The sequence below is a fragment of the Bradysia coprophila genome, unplaced genomic scaffold (assembly GCF_014529535.1).
Source record: "Bradysia coprophila strain Holo2 unplaced genomic scaffold, BU_Bcop_v1 contig_94, whole genome shotgun sequence".
Lineage (NCBI taxonomy): Eukaryota > Metazoa > Arthropoda > Insecta > Diptera > Sciaridae > Bradysia > Bradysia coprophila.
In genome coordinates, this window is record NW_023504022.1 from 9070665 (window position 1) to 9092377 (window position 21713).

The window sequence follows — 21713 nt, forward strand, 5'->3', positions numbered from 1 at the left end:
CGCACTGGTTGCCGAGATTTGATAATCCAGTGTCCAACATTAAGATTAGGATTAAGTTGCGTCAGACAGTCCTGAATCCACTCATTTCCTCTCGTAGAAGGAACACAAATGATCGTTCGAATCAATTTCGGTGGTGGTTCTTGGGGAATGACATCCAATTTCGAGTGGCAGCCAGTCCATGGAATCAGTCCAGTCATTGTCTTATGTAGCCAATCTGCGCATGTTGAATCAGAGCATTGGACGTGGACACCGTCCTCCTTTGGTATCGAATTGATAAGAATCGGGGCCGCCGTTCTTTTCATCAACGCATCCTCGATTTTTTTCAGGAGCAGTCTTTTGATGGTGCGACTGTTCGTGATACCGATAACCGGGTGACCGTGTAAACACACAATAAACTTCAGTGAGAGCAAAGTGGCGTCTCTGTAGCTGAGTGGTTCTGATTTATTCGATGTTGCGGCCGGTGTAGTTAGTGTTGGACCAATAGACAAAGAGTTTCTTATTTCGTTAACTGTCTCGGTTAGTTTCCGCTGATGCGGTTGAAATCTCTTACCTGATCGTGGATTGTTAACGACTGCGCTTGGACTGCGTGCCCTTTTCTCCGACTGAACCGCCTGGTTGCTGGTTGACGCGGTGTTCAAAGAATTTTTCACGCTGGCCTTGGCGAAAAGAGCAATCAGGCTCTGATTTGCTTGTTGAGCGTACTCCTTGGGCTTCGACTTTCTGGCTGCTCTTTTTTCCGATCCGTTTCTATTTTTCTTTCCTCGGTTGCCATTGTCAGAGACTTCAGTTTTATTCGCCTCATTTGAGCATGGAGTTGATGCACTACGGGGTGGCACCACGACCACTGATGTCAGACGCGCCGAAGTTGCCGCCATTTGAGCGCATTTTGGTTTCACTATTTCTCTGATCGTAACGTTGACCCCGTCATCATCCGATGATGCTTCCTCGTTCTTTAGCTCTTCATTTATTTCTCCATCTGTCATTCCCTCAAAATCCGAGCCTATCTCCGCATCGACAAGCGGACCGCTCAGAGATTCCGTGTCGCTTGAAACTACGGTTGAATCGTTATCCATTATTGGATGCCTAAAATTCGGTAAAACAGCATCATTAATTGGGTGATAATTAGAGGTCAAAGGGAGGACAATGACTACATATAATAGACGAACACACATTGTATTGAAAATCCATCTATTGTGGTTGAAAATCACCATGCATCGAGCATCACAGCATACTGTGTAGAAATGTGATAGCAATGAGTGAATTGTCCAGATGTGACCTTGATCGATTGATTTTGTGCACCGCAATTTATGTCTCTTACCAAACCTCGTGGCGTTTTTCATCTGCTTTTTCACACACGCAACCACCGCGTGCCAAAAGTACAAACCAATGGTTTTTGTTATACCGTACATAGCTTTAATCAACGAAATTTCCGAAGAATGTTCTGGAGCCCTTGTACCAAATCGCGACACAGTTGGTCAACAGGTCTAAAATACCGCGTTTGGAAAATTTTTCAACACACGAAACCACATAGAATAACTGCATACCAGACGATTATGCACAAATATTTCTCATTGTGAGGCGTTTACCGTAATCGAAGATACGATCGCAACCACGCGCTAACAGAAAAGTCGCTCCACTCGTATGACCGCCCAAAAAGCACGAAAATTTTTAATAACCAACACTGATATCGTAATTTAATTCCGATCTACTGGAAGCCTATTACTTTAGGGTGTAAATCACTGCTCAAGCAGAACAGTTGCAACGTAAAAGATGAAATTTTCGCTTTGTTCGACAGTAGACAATGTAAACTGATTATATTCAACTCTACACTATATTGTCAGAGAGCCGTTGCAAAACGATGTTGACTGATCGACGGTCAAACTCAAACTCCAAATCTGGCCAAAAAATTGGTTTACTGTTGTACTCAAAACGTTACTGCTGTTTTACATCTGACAATGACAAAATTCTGCAGTTGTAGAACTTCTACAGAAGAAGGATTCACTTTATTAAAAAAAAATAGTTCATTTTCGATGCACATCGTAGAATAATCTTTTGCTTAGAATCACCTTTTTTGTCAAATAAAAATATTTAAAAAAAAAATCGGTTTCGGATTCTTACTAATACTCGAATATCTCTAGCATTCTACCTTCAAAAATTGTATTATTGGTCATGCGATAACGACGTCCACATATAGGGGGTTGGGGGAGAAATGAGGCAAGCTCTGTTGTTGGTGTAGGAAATATGGGAACGAATGAGGAGGATGAAGTAAAAAATCCGTAAAAACATGTGAATATCATTAGTATTGACTTTCCTATTGGAAATTTAAAAAAAATTATTCTAAGAAGGATAGTAAAGAGTCAAAGTAAACTCCAGCTGAAACAGCCCGTAAATTCAAAAAGGATTAAGAGGCTTCCAATCACTCGACGACTCGTTATTAGTAAGTTATTGTGAGAAGTGTTTAATAATTTCTCTAATTTTTATTGCAAAACTTAGGTTACCCTGGCTGTTTAGGGTTTCGAAAAGCTATTCTACTTAAAAGAATTATTCCATGAAACGAAATGTACCACACATGGTAAAAATCTGGAAAAATCATAATAACATTCTAACAATATTGATAAAAATAACAAGTGGTACGGAATTAGGAATTAGGAATTCTGCGCAAATGCGTTATAGTCGTTACTTATAAGCTGGTCGGTACATCTGGTATACTAGACAGACTGAAAACAATGAAATAAAGTCTGTTTGTAGAGTGATGAAAACTGTAACAAGAATAGACCGGCTAAAGCCTGGTGAGGTCTTTTTTCTTTTTCTGGAGGCAAGGCGGAATAAAAGCTTTCATCAGTCGACATCTAGCTGTTGAAGAGTAAATATCTCTACCAACGTTTTACCAATTTGGTATTCAACTACCAGTTTGGTAGTCAACTACCAAAAATTAAACTTTAAATAGGCGAGCATGTAGAATAATTTCGTCAGTCGGTGTGTAGTTCTCAAATAGTAAACATCTCTTCCCCAAAAATCTGTGAGCTATCGGTGATCAGATAACAAATAATTATTATTTGCCTGGTGTTGATATGCTCATGGTGGCTTTGCAATTTTGAATGTCAATTCAGCTCGCAACTACCAACTACCAAAGCTACCAACTACCAAATTTTCGATTTATAAATAGGCGAGCATGTAGAGTAATTTCGTCAGTCGGTGCGTAGTTCTCGAATAGTAAACATCTCTTCCCAAAAATTACGTTTGGTAGTCAATTATAGCCTTGGTAGTCTAACTACCAACTACCAAATTTTCGAATTGCAATGTTAACTGTGAGCTATCGGTGATCAGATAACAAATAATTATTATTTGCCTGGTGTTGATATGCTCATGGTGGCTTTGCAATTTTGAATGTCAATCCAGCTCGCAACTACCAACTACCAAATTTTCGATTTATAAATAGGCGAGCATGTAGAATAATTTCGTCAGTCGGTGCGTAGTTCTCGAATAGTACACATCTGTTCCCCAAAAATTACGTTTGGTAGTCAATTATAGCCTTGGTAGTCCAACTACCAACTACCAAATTTTCGAATTGCAATTTTAACTGTGAGCTATCGGTGATCAGATAACAAAAAATTATTATTTGCCTGGTGTTGATATGCTCATGGTGGCTTTGCAATTTTGAATGTCAATCCAGCTCGCAACTACCAACTACCAAAGCTACCAACTACCAAATTTTCGATTTCTAAATAGGCGAGCATGTAGAGTAATTTCGTCAGTCGGTGCGTAGTTCTCGAATAGTAAACATCTGTTCCCCAAAAATTATGTTTGGTAATCAATTATAGCCTTGGTAGTCCAACTACCAACTACCAAGTTTTCGAATTGCAATGTTAACTGTGAACTGCTTTGCAATTTTGAATGTCAATCCAGCTCGAAACTACCAACTACCAAAAATACCAACTACCGACTGAGAGCTACCAAAACTACCAAATTTGTGGAACAGACAGACGGACAGACAGACAGACAGACAAACCGGCCATAATAGGGTATTTTTTCTAGAAGAAAAAAGACCTAAAAATTTAGTTTCTACTCGGGGCGTTCGCTAGGTGACGAAAAACGTTTTACATGTCATATGCGTCGAAAACCGTAATTTTCACGTTTCAAGCATGTCTTTCGACAAAGGATGAAAAATCTAGCTTTCGTGCGTTTATTGACCTCGGCTTCCCCTCGGATCAACAATATTCACACGAAAACGCAACTTTTTATATTTTTATTCTTAGTTATATATAATACTAATTTCTACGCGTCATTATACAAATTACTCAATCCACTTTTCAAATCTGGAAAATGGATAAAGAAAAATGCAAAAAAAAACGAGTCACGGGTCATGTGTAATTCTTCACATTTCGTATAAATCCAGCAGAAAATGGAGCAACCAATATTCCTATATTCACAACCGATGATGTATTTGCACATCGTTTCTATTGCCGTATAGTATTTACTGTGTACTCTCGTCAGCATCCAGTACATTGAAATTTAAAATGGATTAAATTGATTGATTGTTTAAACGGATCAACTCGATATTTAAAGCTTATTGATTCAATTCAGTTCAGATAGCAAAACATTTTGACATGGTGAATGTTAAACCGGTGCGGTTAATTCGACTAATCTAATTCCATTATTTACAGAATGAGTTCAATTGTCATTGCTATTTTGAATGCACGATGATAAAATAAATTTGAAATTAAAAACAAGAAAATTTTCCCACAAAAAAAGTTTTCTTTGAAGCACCGGAATTTGTGTGCCAAATAAATTAGATTAAATTGCAAATATTTTTCGCTATTTTATTTATTAGCGGAATTTTTTTCTTTGTTAACATTAAGTGTGTATACACCACACCGTAGACACTTTAATTAGTTTTCATAATCACGAAACAAAAAAAAGGCATAAACCTAAATTTCAAAATAATTTGAATAAGTTGTCGGGTTGTCGGACGGGCTTTTTGTCACCTCATAATAATGTGAATGTGTTTATCACTTATTTGGTGGAGTATGATAAAAATAAACAAACTGATAGCTGTCGAGTTCCCATATCTTGTAGCTCACACATATACGAAAAAAACAACAACAACAAAACAGCCAACAATCAATCTACGACATTACTTTCGTTTTTTTTATTATTATTAACCGCGCGTCAAAGTTTTATCAAAATGTGTGTTGCATTTCATTAAACAAAAAAAAATGAAGAAAAGAAATTAAACAGAGAATTATGGTTGCTGTAAACATTTTTGGCGTTTTTTTTAGCAATAAATCACAACCGTACATTAAATCGTAAGAGTTAAAAGACTGATACACTCGCAGTAACATGCTGTAGACTCGCTGCAAATTGAAATTAATTAAAATTTATTTTTACGCATTGGATTATAATTTTGGAATTTGAAATTGTTTTAATCGTCGATTTCATTCCGTTACCAATACACAAGTTCTAAACTTTTTAAAACATTATTCTCGAATCGATAAAATTGAAATGTTTTCCAGCTGCCTCAATCGAACAACATTTTTCAGCTCGTCGTTAAACTGCGTCATATTGTGGGGGGAAAACCCCATAACATTTGCGGTTTCGTAAATTCGTTTAAGTTTAGGGTTTTCAGCTATCGTTTTATATCAAAGAAAAAACTGTCAATTGAAACAGCCTCGTTTAAATAGAAAAATGGTGTCCAAATTGTGCTGTGAAAAGATCTGACTGGTTAAGCAAAGAAAAGTCGATCTTCTCAAATCTACTTTCGAGAAGATCAGTTGTTGACCCTTTAGAAATGTCAGTTGCATGGTATTATAACAATTAAATCTACTACTTATTTTGTTTAAAATACAGAGTTCGATGCAAAACCTTTTACTTCATTTATTTTTAACTTATTTGTTCACTAGTTACTGTCGATAACAGATGATGAAGCGTTTTTAAATATTGACCTATGGGAAAATTGAATCGAATGGGAGACTTTATCCTTAAATGCTTGGTAATTCTGTTACAAACTTTAGGAAATTTTTTATGTAAATTCACTAGAAAAGCAAAAATTCCGAAAATTTCAACTAATCAAAATAATTTTACATTTATCGTTCGCTGACCCAAGAGTCTCAAAGGTAAGACCTGGTATGTTAATTTCTCTTTTAATTTACACAATCTCTTACGTTCTGCTTGAAATACGAACTGAATTCAGAATTTTTGTAGGGAAAAACCAAATTACTTAAATCGAGTCGACATCAATTTGTTCTTCGAAACGAGCTACTCGTAAACGACCCACATGACAACGGAGTTAAAAGTTAGCCAAATAAATTATTAAACAGAGTTTGGTTTTTCCATTACGTAAATGTTGAGATTTTATTACGGAAAATTCTGCCAGTTGCATCACACAGACCCTGTTTCTAGAAAATCGTTCTACAATTTTGAGTTTTTGTTCTACGCACACTACAACTACTATCTACTATTTACATTTTACTAAGTCAGTTTGTTCTCTATGCATTTATAGGTAATAAATTTCATTCAAATTTTTCGACGGTGGTAATGTTCCCAAAATAGAGGCTACATTACCGCGTTGTATCGCCAAACTTATTCTTTGAATGAAGGACACCATTTTGCAATAACCAAGTTTCTACCATTTAAAAAATGTCTTTTAAACATGGTTATTGCAAAATGCTGCCGAAATAGCTTGTCGCTCGCTTTTCGTGTTGTTTCGCGTCGATAATGACTTCCTGTCGAAGTTTTTATGACCGAAAAAAGGAAATCGTGTCAATTGCGCAATTGAATATTTTTTTTTTACTTTACTAGGGGGATAATAGGGTCATTCCCTCCCTGGTGAAAACCCTTCTCGTTGAGTAAAATAGCATACTTCACACATGAAATAAATTGATATCTTGTATCATCTGGATATGAGATATCAACTTAGTTCCCTGCAGGGCCTACTTTTTGGAAACTAATTTCTTGAATTTCTTGAAATTTCTCGAATTTTCTCGAATTTCTTAAAATTTCTCGAATTCGAGAAATTCGAGAAACTCAAGAAATTAGTTTCTTGAATTTTCTTGAATTTCTCGAAGTTTCCCGAATTTCTTGAATTTTCTGGAATTTCTTGAAATTTCTCGAATTCGAGAAATTCAAGAAACTTTGAGAAATTCAAGAAATATTTCTCGAAATTTCTTGAATTTCTCGAAGTTTCTTGAATATCTCAAAGTTTCTTGGTATAGTAATCTACTATTACTACTCATCCCATGCGAAAGTTGACCATTACACAGCAATTTGTCCCATGCGAAAACTATCCATTACATGGACTATTTTCGGTTATTTTTTTTTAATTTTCCTATGTGGAAATCAACTTTTGAATACATAAGACCTGCTTGTTGCTCAAAAAAAACACTTGTGAGTTTCATTTTATCATATGTGTCATAAATGAATTACTTTTGCAGAATCCAATATCACCTATTATTCTGATTATTTTTTTTGTGGAACAATTTTAAGCCACCAAAATCCACCAGTCGAAAGGAAATAGAAAATAAAAAAAAATCCTCTGTTACAATTTATGGCTTTTAAGTCAAAAAATATCAAATTTATTATGGGTGATTGAACCTCTTTCCTTTAATCTGCCTAAAATTTCATATCAATTACAATAATTGCGGTTTTATTGACATAATACAGGAAATTTAATTTTTTCGTCCCGTTATCACCAATTCCAACTTTGTTTTCCATTACGTTACCAACATTTGTGAAATATAGAATCTCGTTTAACTTGTGATGGCGACGTCAAATTAAATCTCCCATATTCATCGGTATTTCCTAATCCAGTACATCGCCACATGCATAAATCATGCAGTGCTTTATCGCACATCCATTCCGATAAGCATTACTCGTTGTTGTATGAATAATAAATTGTAACATCGAAAATTTGATGCGATTAAAGCCGTTACGCTTTACGTTACTGTTATCTGCATTTCTTGAAGTTAATTTGACGTAATCTGGATGATAAGCGGATCCGGCTAATTAGACAATCACAATCATCAATATACAGTATCAGGGAGAAGTAGCTGAGCTTCTTGTTTTTTTTTTTATTATTTATTATACCAAGAGTCACCGATAGTCGCACACACATTTTTGTTAGAGTATCGTTGTTGAACGTCTCCTCCCATTTTAAAACCGCTTTTCAATGCTTCACACCGTTCTGTTGGTAATATTTATTAAATATTTGCTTTTAATTGTCGAATTACACACCGTTGATTTATATGAGCAATAAACATGCAAAAGAGCGAGTTTCGCTTTTCAAAATTAATTAATTTCTCGAAAATACGTTATTTGTATTTGAATACCTTTTAATTTCATAGAACATTAAACTTTCTTGATTTGAGCATTTAAATTACTTTAAATATCAAAATATATCTACACCTTTTATAAGCAAAATTTAAATGGAAAACAAAAACCTTTTCGGTATTAAAACATTGGTAGATATACGGCTATGTACCCTATATATGTGTATGTTCGTGTCGTTAATGCACACGAGTTCCAAGAACCTAGAACGTGTACACCAAAATATACTGGGTCCCACCTTATGGATAGGTCAGGTCCCTTGATTGACAAAGCTATGAAAAGTTGTTGAAAAATTCTTTTATTTTAACTTTAAAACTTCACTCTCTAAAAATGCAGAATAGATGGCATATTTCTCTATGGGAAACATCGGTACTTCATTCTTCGTTTGCGCTGTGTTTTCTTCCGAAGTAACTTCACTCTGGTGAAACGTCATCGCTGTGAAGTTGGATCACAGAAAAGTGCGCTGACATTAGATGACGCAATGTACTCGAAATGTAACAGAATTCTACAAAAATCTATTAAATTGAGTAACCAAACAGCATTTCCTTATTTATGTCGTGAATAGAAAATGCAACTCATGTGAATGACAGCTCTTGCTTCGCTCTGGTCACAAAAACAGTCGTGCAAGTTTCTATGAAATGATAAAAGGGAAAAATTCTTTTGGAAAAAACTCCGAAAAATCCACAATCCACGAACCTGCCCCCAAAAACCAAACTTTCAGTGTTGCTCCAGTATCGTGTCAACAAAAAACTAGTCAAAAATTTTTTTGCGAATAACTCCTACACCATTAGGCCAATACTGCCCATCAACGAACTTTACCTCTTTAATTCCTATTCAAACGAAAATTTCCAAAACCGGTTCAGATTTGCAGATAAATGATGACAGATGGCGCTGCACCAACTGGGCGGAGAGAATCATTTGTCTGCAGATTTGTTATTGTGGCGTCACTTCAATCATTTCAGCTTTTATTTTCAACATTAACATTTCATAAAACCGACTTCAAGACATATTTTCTGACGTAAGACCCTTGACTGAACAGGCAAATAACCTTTAAGTTGTTGATAGTGAACGTTTCTTCATAATTGCAGACTGTAAACAGCTCAATTTTCTCGGTGATGGTTATTTGAAGTTTGCTATTCCCCAGAATTCTTATTTCGCAATATCTGCTAAGATAAACATGGTAATCCATTCGCTTGTTAGTTCGTTGAAAGAAAATTTCAAAACCGTCGTCTCTTGCTCTGTATTCTGTTGCAGCTGTTGACACTTGAGATAAAAACTTCGCTAACACTTCATGCACTCGGGGTTGTATCAAAATTGCTCAAATTTTATTTTCAAACATTTTTAGCATGTACGTACAGTAAAGGTCAGCTAAACTTGTGTCAAAGCTTACATCAACTGTTTTACCAGCTGGACCGCTCATACGATCACACTGTTTTTCCGTGATTATACGGTTTTACCACTACGACAAGCGTTCGTGTGACCAGTAAACTTATATGGCGACTTAGCAAAGTGTATTTTGATATATTTGTGGACCAGTTTGTATTTTGTAAAACAGCTGAAGCAAATTTATACGCAAAATATTGGAAAATATTGGTAAAATGAAATAAAATCAATGAGCATCCCGACAATAGTAGGTTACACTCGATGCTGCGAAAGTAATTTATTACATGAGGTAGATCGCAAGTGTGCTTTTGAGCAAAGAGGTTTGGTCTCTTGACAATTGTAGAGCCGACGGCGAGGTATACAGTTGACGAAGCAAGTTGCTCAAAAACACACGAGTATCATAAAACTGTTTCCGAAATAATGAAGTACGTGGCAGCATCCAATGTATTCTGGTTCACTACCTTCACCATGAGAAAGTTGATCACCACATCGGTAAATTAAAAAAAATGAACCGAAAATAGTCCATATGTAATGGATCACTTTCGCATGGGGTAAATTGCTACGTAATGGTCAACTTTCACATGGGACAGGTAGTAAAATAATAATTGGTCGTTAATGACCATCCCGACCATCCGTTTACCTGAACAAAAACTATTTTCGTAAAATCTATGGAAATACCTCAGGGAATATCCTCACTTGATCTGATTTACGAGGATATTTTATCAGTTTATGTTCTGTCGGTAAAATTACACTTTCCCTCCGCTATTCACCTACAACATTTACATTTAATCATAAAAAAGTGTCTCCCTTAATTCCCTGTCCCAATAGCAATCGTAGGACATGACAGAACGTGTCACAGGTTTGACCGAATTTTGTTTCCGACGTTTCAATACATTTAAATCGGAGACGATAAAATTGATGGTGCGTATGTGGGTAGAGGAGTGCCATCTGTAATCTCTCTATGTTTTTTGATACGTTCAAGTGTTCTACGAAATAACACTGTACTGTGGTGCTGAATTGATATGGGTTTGACACATAATATTTACCTTTATCTGCTCCAACAAAAAATTACTTGAAAATTATTTTAATCGCACAAAGCCATCTAATCTGTTCAATATGTTTACGAAAGATTTATAATTGTAAGGCTAAGCTAATGGTTTCGAAACGGCAAAGTCGAAAACTTTTCTAATTATCTCTTTATGTTACAGGTTTTTGCTGATCGTTTGTCAAACTGGCATCTCCCGGTAATACAAATCCGCCGGTTCTGTGGCGACAGCGAAGGAAAGGCGGTAAGTGGTTTTATAATCTGGCTATATCATTTTTCATATTATTCGGTCAAAATGACACAATCAACCGACTCGTATTTTTCCTAAGTTTTTTTTTTCTTCTCTTTCTCCGAATTGTCGTTTAAACCTTTCTCAACAGAAATTCGATTTTGACTGAGAAATTATCGAATTAAAAGAAAAAAAAACGTTTTGTGCATAAACAGCAAAAGCGGTCAAATTTTCAACGCAAGTCGTTCACTCGATGTTTTATGTTATATAGTTCCATGTACGATGTTGGTTCATATTAACGCAGAATATCAAATTAATTCATTTCTCTATCAACCCACCACGAGACGACATAACAATATCTCTGGTTACATTACTTGTATCATATTTCACCATATTTTTCACGTTCTTAATTACATGATTTGCCAACTTGTGCATTACACACTTATTGTTGTCGGATGGATGAATGTGCTGAATAATAAATAAGGCGATTTTTTGTTGTTGCTGTTGTTTCGGTTGACTTTTACGATATTTACAAGGATGACTAATGTGCACAACAGATTTTATGTACATAAAAACGAACGCTTGAACAAAGGATTTAAGACGAAATAATAAGGATTTGATGGCTAATTTATTAAGATTAAACGATTTGATTCGGAATTGAATAATGACGTTCGAAAGTGTACGGTCTGCTACAGGATTCGAAATAAAGCCAAGACTATTTTGATTGAACGTTTTTTGAATTTTGAGTTGTTCCTAAAACAACAACAAAAAAGTTTGGCAGACTCTTTCTGTGAAGTTAGCAGCACAAGTTTAACTTACTTTAACTACAAAAAAAAAATAAATTTTAATAAAATTGGATATGGTTATAGTTGCACGACTTCCACTTCCAAACTCAACATGCAAACATAAAATAGTTATTTGTTTACCTAGGGTGAAAAAAAGATAATTAAAAATTCCACGAAAAGCAATTCGTTCGAGTTGAAATTTCTTATTTTGTTCCAGAGATGAACACAATATTTTTCAAATATGTCAGGCGTAAATAACCTTTTTTTTACACTAATCAAAAACGTTAGTTTTGTACACAATATTTCAAAACAATAACAAAGGCAGCAGTTTTCTCCCTTGTCAAAACAAGAGTAGAGAAAAATTCCATTTTTTCCATTGTCAAAACACGAGTGGAGAAAACAGACATTTTCTCCCTGGAGCTATCTTAAACTGACAGTTTGGGGTAGAAAATTTCTATTTTCTCCCCTGTTGAAAAAAGAAAGAAAATAGGCATGTTCTTCCCAGAACTGTCATAAGCTGACTATTTTCTATGTTCTTCACTGTCAAAACAAGAGTTGAGAAAATTTCATCTTCATCCCAGAACTAGAGAAAATAAGGTTAATCACACCTCGCATTCATGAAAAACTTTTTTTCTTCTCGCTGCTACGATATTATATTGCCAAAGCATAAATATAATGGGAATATTAATTTACTTTTCAATATCCCGAGACTGGTGTGTATATATATTGCATCCTTCAATACACAGGTTGAAAGCAGCGCGTCAGCGAGTATACATTGTGCTTTTAAAATATCGTTGTTTGGCTTTGTTATTCGGTGTGCGTTCTATTTTATAACAAAATTTTTACCCGAAAAAGACTGTTCTCTTAATCATGTAAATCTTGTTGGAATATTCTTTCCTGTGTTTATAAACGACTAGACACTATGGATATTGGTTACCATAGGGGGTCGATAGCCTCCACTATAGTGGATCCATTATTCACGTATATATATAAGAACCAGGGTTGTTCTGATGCAATAAAACATCAGTGCTCGTTATTCGGTTGAACATCTGCAGCCGTTGTGTTCGCTTCCCATTCACGATTGAATACGTAAATTAAGCTTTTTAAATTCCAGCCATGGTGTTACACAATCGATAGACAAAAGCGAGAATATATTTTCACCAAATTAAACTTGAAATTTGTTCACCCCTAACGCTGGAAGTTCCGTATAAAAAATTTTCATGCTTCTTGTTTTTAATTTAACGATAAAACGAAAGCACATAGCTGTAACGGTCGCATGTTAAATGGACTGAAGTAATCACTTGATTATTTTTTAAGTTGAGAGGAATTTTCCGTGGGAAAAGTACTGGTAACTTGTCTCTGAGTGGAAACTACACAGCAATCGAATGAAAATGTAAATGATGATATTTAAAAGGCGAAAAAAAAGGAAGAATAAAATCAGTGGAAAGTTTTTCTGTTGCTTTTTTTCACACTTAATGATTCGCTTTTTCTCTACACATTCTTCTGTTCTTCGCCCTTTTGTCATGCATTCGAAATGGAGTTCAAATTGTATTTTTTTAGGGAATCGTAGAAGTTTTTATGGCATGACGATAAGCAGACCGTTTAAGATTCAGATTTAAAGAGGGGTTTTACGTTAAACGCCTTCGAAATATCGGTCAATAAATTTTTTATTTTCGGGTGTATAATGTCCGTCTCATTGGGTCGAACCGGCACGTTGTTTTGGAAATTGAAATTGAAGCGATCAAGAGAGTTGTAAAAGGTGAATGGCAATTGTTAGGTGTTCGATTAAGAATGGTGAATTGGTGATGGGTTTCTTGTTGTGTTTCAATGATTGAAAGCCACCGATATCTTCAAATCAATGAACCGAACGTTTTAAGTCCGATGTACACCAACAAACCAACATTGTTTTTATTGGTTTACTAACGATTCTGACAAGCCATAAAGGGCATGTTATTAAAAAATTAATAATCGGGAATTCTGCTACTCCAGCTTCGTCATACGTGCCTAATTCGTCAAAAATGCAGGAGCGGTCGCAGAAGGAGCAGAGAGACGCAAACACAACCATTACATTGTGAATTGAAAATGCACTACCATTTTACACCAGTGGCTTTTGAAACGGTTGGTCCAATGGGTCCAGACACAAAATGTTTTCTAACAAAGTTGCGCAGAATGATAAGGAAGGAAACTGGTGAGAAAAGGTCTTTGGATTTCTTGCTGCAAAAACTGTCAATCTCGATCCAAAGATACTGCCTCCACTCAATCCCTCAACATAAAGAACAGACACCGGTAAACAAAATAATTCGAAAAAATCATGGCACACCAATGTCATTGCGCGAACAATTTTTAAATAGAACCATTGAGAATCTGCGTCCCAATACAAACACTAGCCAAAATGCTTTGGCCAGCCACCTTGAAATTCAATGTCGACTGTGTTGTGTACTTGAAGTTTAAATTTTCTCAAATAATGCATCCTTCACGGACCGCTTTTATTGTCATTTAAATGTTTTGTCCGATTATACATTACCGGCTTTTTAATGCTACCCCACCTCTGTCATGAATAACTCTTCTATCTCTTTAGAATTCACAATTAATCTTACCATAAAATCTGCTATGACTAATTATGCCCGATTATCTATCCCACAGAAATTAATCCGCTGTATGTATGCATGGTACAAATAATGAAACGAATGAATATTGATCACCCCAGCAGAGCGTCATGTTGTGCTATTCATAAACAAGTAAATAAATCATAAAACTACAGAAGGGCAATCCCTTATCTGCCATGTGTACGTACATCTAATACCAATTGTTCCCCGGCGCTATTTAAAACGAAATTAATTTCGCAACAAAAATGCTTATCTTAATCTATTAAACGTACAACTTCCATTTACCAAACCAATTATTATGTACGATGTAAAATTGAAACCGATTGTAACACAGCCACCGAATATGTATAACCATAACCAAGCGAAACATATTCAGCATCTCGTATTCAATGCCACATTCGAAAACATCCGCAGTAAATTTTCTTTAACTAAACTGAAAGCTTTGTACACTCTTGTTATGTGGAAAATTATCTCGGAACATTATCCGCATAAAATAGATAACAAAGAATAAGCTCATTAGCCAAAGCTTATGTATGTATGGATCGTTGTATGGGAAGCGGCTAGTGAATTTTGGCGAAAGTTTTTTTTTTTAACAAAAAATTTCTCTTTTTCACCACAATCCACAATTTTTCTTTTTTCTTTTCTTCCTTTTGCTGAATACATAAAACATATTCGGTTTGTGCGTATTGGGAATATTAATTTTTCCACTTTAGACAATTCATTCAGCCATACAATAATCCTCATGTATAATACTATCGCAGCATATGAGTGCGGTCCTTTTCGGTTTATTTGTTCAAGGTCAATGATGTGTATCTTTTATTTCTCATTTTTTTCCTCCTTTGCCAGAGAACAACAAAAGAAATGGTAAGGAGTAAGAAGCAGTCGAAGTGCTTTTGTTATAGATGTGTTTTCTATTTCTTCATTTTTCTTTATAAAAGGATAGGTTATGGATACCATTTATATGGACCGAAAAAAAGCTCATTTGTCTTAGTCAGCATTTCGATTACAATATATTAATGTTTCCAAAGAATTTCTTATCGAGACTTTTGCTTGCTGATCATACATCGCCGGAGAGCCGGTTGTTACCATCAAAAATGTTTTATCGTCTCAAAGAACTTTATACTTTTCGATTATCGTCAAATTCACTTTGTAAAGTCTGAGACTTGTACACTTAAAATGCCACATGATTACGCACAAACACATAACCAAATGCAAACGTTTTCCGGTTTCATATTTTTTTTTCTGTTTTGTTTTGTTGTTTTGTGTATATCTAAAAGTAAATTTCGTCTGATCTCTCTCAGTTTTTTTTTCTTTCTTCTCTCGCATGGGTAATTTCATTGCGATTCTCCAATATTTAAACACACAAATCAATTTCTATATTTACTTCCTCGCATTTCACGAGAAACATCAATTTGAATGACGCATCCTGGGCATAATTTCCAACTCTAAAAAGTTCTTTATATAAATGTTTCCCATAATAAATTTCCATTTACATAAACATAACAATGATTAAACAAATGTTTGTGTTCGAAATTGATTCGAAAATACTGAGGAGATAGCGAAAAAAAAAGTTTTCGCTTTGCAATTTGGTTGAAAGATTTCTGCAAAATTGTTTATATTACAGAAAAAAAAAATATTTTTTAAGTTTAAGATGTATGTTGTGTATCATCTGCGTAATTGATCGAATTTACTTTATTAAATCGGTCCATTGGTTTCGATACTTAAGCACAAGCGGCACCAGTGGTTTAACTAACCAATATTCATTGCTTACGCAAGCAAATTTTATATTCAATTTCATGAAGAAGAAAATTTTTCGTTTCGGAATCATTTTTCGACAACAAAATAGTATTTTTCGTACCAAGACAGGAAATGACGATTTTTTCAGCACCAGTTCTAAGTTAGGACGTAAATTAGAACGTGTGCTGAAAAAAATACATTTCCTGTCGAGGTTCGAACAACCTTTTGTGCACCGGACAACTGAAATAGACAAAAAACATCAATTTACTTGAAAAAATTCAAACTTCACATTCACCATATTAAATTTGTTCAATCATATAGTCATGGAAAAATTCATTCAAAACCGTTCTCGCACGATAAATCGTAAAGAAATGATTTTTTTCCCGCACGCTACATCGTTCGGGAAAGCCTGACATGTCATAACAAAAAATCATGGCAAAATATGTCGTATTTCAGTTGCCCGGTGCACAATAGTATTTTTCGTACCAAGACAGGAAATGACGATTTTTTCAGCACCAGTCCTAAGGAAAATTAGGACGTGTGCTGAAAAAATCCATTTCCTGTCGAGGTACGAACAACGTTTTGTGCATCGGACAACTGAAATAGACAAAACACATCAATTTACTTGAAAACATACATACTTCACATTCGCCATATTAAATTTAATCAATCGTATAGTCATAGAAAAATTCATGTAATTCTTTTCCCGCACTATAAATCGTAAAGAAATGAAGTTTTTTCCCGCACGATATATAGTTCGGGAAAAACTGACATTTCTTAATGAAAAATCATGGCAAAATAGGTCGTATTTCAGTTGTCGGATGCACAAAAGATTTTCTAGTTTTCTACGTAGACATTGCGAATTTGGTTCAGATAAATTTCTATTAAAACCTTGACATTACCCTCACATCAGGGCTTATTTTAGAGAATTTTAGTTCAAAAAAATCAGAATTCTTTCGGAGTTTTCGGAACTTTTTAGAATTCTAAAATAAGCTAAGGTTGAAACATATACTGTCGTTACACTACATCAGCTTAAAAGTGTTTGTTCCGAAACTTATGTTTTTGAGTTGTGGAAACGCCTCAACAAACCGACAAAACGTTTTCCCATATTTTCCCTAAATTTTTCTAAATTTTCGCAGAAATATTTTTTTGGGGAAAATTCAGGAAAATTTAGTAAAACCTAGCAGAATATGGGAAAATTCAAGAAAATCTGGAAAAATATGTTTCCAAAAATAGCCACTATCAAAAGATTCGTAGTGTCTGGCACAAGGCTGTATACTTTGGGGAGGTCACGCAGATCGCCATTTTATTAGATACGCGGGAACACACCTTTAAAGGCCTAAAATAAGGAAGTGACAGCACTCGAAATACATGCACAAGCAGAAAATTTTGTAAGAAAATGTTAGTCGACTTTCATGATTCTTCATGGTTCGAGTGCCGATTCAGCTGCTTTAAGTGACTTTCCTGTGCGAGACAACTTTCAAATTTTGTGATAGCAGAAATAATTTGTGCCAGCACAAAAATTGTCAACACAAAAATTTTCACTATCTTCAACAGGGTCATCGGGGTCATACAAGTACGCTCTCGATTTATTTGTGAAGTGTGTGTCCCATTCAAAGCGAGTCACTCAGCTACCATGGAATCACATTCGTTTAGTAATAAAATATCTACAGACGTGCTACACAAAACTATTCAATTTTCGTTGTAATTTTTAATTGAAAGAAAATAATTTTATACGAAGAACCAACTACATCTCTATTCAGTTGTCGATTCTGAATCCAGTTTCTGGATCGAGATAAACCGATTCAATAATTTATTTAAAACCCTTTGTACGGGAATCTGGAGGAATACAACAAATAAAACCTACTACTTCTGTTCAATAATTCTTCTTAAAATAGAACCAACGTTCGTATCTCCCCTTGAACATGAACACATTGGACAAACAGCCTTTCATTAATTGCTCAAACTGACAATACTCTTGAGAATATGTTTAACTTCCCATCAAATCGCCATAAAGCAGTCAGTGGTACACCAAGCCTCATTTTCCTGCTCTCCCACATTTTCCATTTTATAAAATACTTATACCAGATTACCAGATATCGAATGAATTGTCTCCCCCGAGGCATCTTTCTATTGTACCGGATAATTTATCCTTCTGATGTTGGTTCTTATAGCATGTCAGAAAGGGAAAAAGAAATAAATTGCATCTAGACAAACAAAGTGCAACAGAGAATTCACCATAAAACCAATAATGCCGAGCAATAATGTCGTAAAAACCATACACTAACCCATGATACAAAAAATGTTTACTGCAAATAGGTCGTAACGACGTGACAATTTGCTTCAATACCGACAATATTCGTGCCTCCACACATCCCAACCATAAATGTAGACAAGACTCTCACAATAAGCTGTAAGAATGAAAATGCATTTCTTCTTTTGCTGTTCATTTGGACATCGCACAAATCGAAATTATGATGTGTTGACCTCATACTGTGTACAAGAAACGATTTGTACAAATTAATTTGAACAGTCGGCGTTTTGAATTTTTTTTGTCTTGATACGACCGTGCACTGAAAATGTCGTTGTCTTCTGTTTTTTTTTTCTTCTTCGTTAATTGCTCCATCGGAAGTACACGTTTATCATTTATGGTTTGGCGTTTATTAAATTTGACACTATTAAGAGGAGTGGTAGGTTGGCGTGTGTATGCGAAAAATTAGTAACGTGCTAAGTAACTGATTTATTTGCTAACAACGACGTAGACCTAAGATAAACTCAATTTTCGGTATTTTTTTGATGAATGAAAATGATTGCGGATTCTTACCTCGTACGCAGCCGTTAAAAGTTGCATTTGGTTTAAGTGGACATCAGGTCCTTGTTTTGACGTTCTTCCTACTAATTAGACATTTCTTACGTTTTTTCAATCTTTTCGACTAACATTTGGACTTTTAACAAGTTTGAACTCACTAGTGGTCAGTTCCTAAAAATAAATGACGTTTTCCTGGTCCACTGTAATCCCTATCAGAACGGCAGGGAATTCAGACAATTTTTCTTGTTTCCATCTGAATTCTATTGATGATTAAAGTAACAGGCGGTCAGTTCACAAAAAAAACGGATCTGAATTCCGGGAGGACAGTGGACCGGGTTATTTACCGATGGTAGTAAAAAGGATTGTTGTCTCATTGTAGTTTTATTTCTCTCTGTGTAAAGGGACTAGTGGATTCGGTGAAGAGTCCTGCATGCTGGCAATACCTATAAGACCTTGATGGCAACACTGAATTGCGGACGTCCCTTATATCGAATCGATTTTTTGATGCGTAAAAAACATTGTTACCTCGAGCATAATTTTTTGGAAATTTTTAGGAAATCGATTTTCCAAAAATTTTCCGTGGCATATCAACAGACACTGTAACGAACCGTTACCAGAATGTCACGTTTGCATTTCAATTTCGATAAATTAGTCAATATTATCAGAAAGACTGGATGGTATACGTTACGCAATTATACAGACAGCTTATTATTATAACAAATATCAGAAAATGTGAGGACAAGCAGAACACTGCCGAAATTTGATGTCTAAAATATTTCCCATAAATTGTCACGTTCTGAATCGCATTACATTTTATGTACTTGCGTAACACAGCGAGAATATGTTTTAGTATTATCAAAAGAACATATTTCCCGACGCAAACATATTTGAATTTCTAATTAAGCTTATCAAAATGGAAAGACATTATAGCGTTCCGTGTTGTTTACAAGCTTTTGGATAAATTAAGTCATAAACTTCTCGACACTTTCTCAACGCCTTGTCGTGCCATATCCTTAGCTACAAGAAAATTCGATTAATTATTACTACAATTTCAAAAACCAGGAGAACTGTTCGGTGGACGAGCGGTCCGCATCTTCTTTTCGAACATTTAATAGATAGCACGGAAATTATTTATATTTAAATTGGTTCGTTAAAATTGTGTCTTTCCGAAATGCATAAGCGAAAAACACGCTTTTGATATTAATTTCCATAATAAAATGTCTTTTCGGCCCGAAGGGGGAGGGGTAACAACAACAATTAAAATTTATCTCGTGGCATTATATTTTACGAGCATAAAAGACACTTTGCACTGTTACCATTCAGTGTATGTTTTCTGTTCGTCAATTTAATTATTGGTATATTAAATTAGCGTTATAAATAATGACAAAGTCAAACCATGATTTATAATATTTTTCGAAAAAATTATCATATCCTAGAGCGTCATCACGTTATATATAAGTATATTATAATGTCAACATTAAATTATTTTATGCGACTGATGTTAAAATATTCTTACACTTTGGGAAGTTGGTTGGTGTGTTTTGTGTGTCTTATTTTATACTTAACGAGGCATCATTTATTATATCGATTGAGATTTTCAATTTTTGCTGGTGTCTCGTTTGAGGATATAAAACCGAAAATTGCAAAATTATGATTTTCGGATTGTATGCCACCGGCTATTTGCGGTTTGGAAAACATATAGAATTTTAAAATGAAACATCGACGCTTCATCATTAGGCAGCTCATTTTGTATTTGAACGAAATAGATCAAATCACGTTATTCGCGGAACTGAAGTAGGAAATTTGAAATAGAATTCAATTTTGAAAGTTCAATTGTTGGAAAATTGTCTTTTCTAAATTGAATGTTTGACACACACCTAAAATTGTGGGCCTAAATGGGGTAGAGTGAATAATATCAATCCGAAATTGCAGGTTGTGATTTAAGAAAATATGACTCCCCTCAGAATGGTTATTTGTTTAAATATGAAATTCCAACATGAGTGAAAGTTTGTGACTAGGGCGAAGTAACGGTAGCAATTCGCTCCTTTCCATCCTGTGGGAGACACAAGAGTTGACAAAATAAAAATTTTCTCACCTGAACTGTCAACAAAACGCAATCTTCTCACTGCATTTTAGTGGTGGAAATAAAGTTATTCACGCCGAACAAATGAAAATCATTTTTTTTAGCATTTATCAGTAATGTTATCAAACCTGTAATTTCTTTTGCATGAAGAATTTTAGATTGAAAATATTGGGTGAAAGAAATCTTTTGCTTCATTTGTTGCCCTAAACGACCACAGAAACTGTAGCCCACCGCAAATTTTTTCGCTGTCGATAACAGGTGACAAATTAAATAGTATTTACCTAATTTATTCAAAATAAACAGCACATTAATGACAGAAAAATATGGTGGTAAAGTTGAATTTTGAACCATACATAGATGCAATCGGAGGCTGTGAAATTTCAGCATGAATTTGCTTCAGCGGTTTTTCAACTTATAGTCAAGTGCGAGTTGTCCAAAAAAGCCGTTTCGCTCATATTGAATGTAAAAAGCGATTTTATGGTTGATTATCGTAGATGGATCGACCAGTAACTCAAATCGCGATGTTGCCAAGCTGGGATCGGCCTGGTTTGGTCTAGGGAGCCGACGTTGCCTAACACTTCTTTTCGCTCTATGAAATTTTGATTTTTGAAAATTTATTTAAAAATATAAAATGAAATATTTTTGACATGGTTCCATGGGCGAAATTATTCCAAATGATGTCTTTTTTATGTTAAAAATAAAAAACATTAATTA

General features: G+C 34.9%; 1 protein-coding gene across 6 annotated transcripts in view; it reads left to right on the forward strand.

Moving 5' to 3' along the window:
* LOC119085311 (dual 3',5'-cyclic-AMP and -GMP phosphodiesterase 11) overlaps positions 1-21713 on the forward strand; it is a 119334-nt gene that overhangs the window by 34264 nt on the left and 63357 nt on the right. For all 6 annotated transcript variants that reach the window (XM_037195685.1, XM_037195682.1, XM_037195686.1 and 3 more), the window contains one exon: positions 10914-10994. The gene's annotated coding sequence lies outside the window, so the exon portion shown is untranslated. The remainder of the gene's footprint in view (positions 1-10913; positions 10995-21713) is intronic.